This window comes from Limulus polyphemus, unplaced genomic scaffold (genome assembly GCF_000517525.1).
Source record: "Limulus polyphemus unplaced genomic scaffold, Limulus_polyphemus-2.1.2 Scaffold7449, whole genome shotgun sequence".
Taxonomy (NCBI): domain Eukaryota; kingdom Metazoa; phylum Arthropoda; class Merostomata; order Xiphosura; family Limulidae; genus Limulus; species Limulus polyphemus.
Window position 1 is genome coordinate 34,922 of NW_013673059.1, and position 780 is coordinate 35,701.

Consider the following 780-nt stretch of genomic DNA (forward strand, 5'->3'; position numbering starts at 1 on the left):
CAAAATCTGGTGAGCTTTAAACAGTCACAGCTCTAGCTCAAAATCTGGTGAACTGTAAACAGTCACAGCTCTAGCTCAAAATCTGGTGAACTTTAAAACAGTCACAGCTCTAGCTCAAAATCTGGTGAACTGTAAACAGTCACAGCTCTAGCTCAAAATCCGGTGAACTTTAAAGCAGTCACAACTCTAGCTCAAAATCTGGTGAACTGTAAACAGTCACAGCTCTAGCTCAAAATCTGGAGAACTTTAAAACAGTCATAGCTCTAGCTCAAAATCTGGTGAACTGTAAACAGTCACAGTCTCTATTTGTGTAATGTATGCACAGCTAATAAAATTTTTAAATTATAAAATATCGCTTATTTCCATGGTAACATTGTTGTTTTATCATGGTTACGTTGTTGTTTTATCATGGTTACATTGTTGTTTTACCATGGTAACATTGTTGTTTTATCATGGTTACATTGTTGTTTTATCATGGTTACATTGTTGTTTTATCATGGTTACATTGTTGTTTTATCATGGTTACATTGTTGTTTTACCATGGTTACATTGTTGTTTTGTCATGGTTACATTGTTGTTTTACCATGGTTACATTGTTGTTTTGTCATGGTTACATTGTTGTTTTACCATGGTTACATTGTTGTTTTATCATGGTTACATTGTTGTTTTATCATGGTTACATTGTTGTTTTACCATGGTTACATTGTTGTTTCATCATGGTTACATTGTTGTTTTATCATTGTGTTCACACACTTCAAAAATCAGTTTGTTTATCCGTAA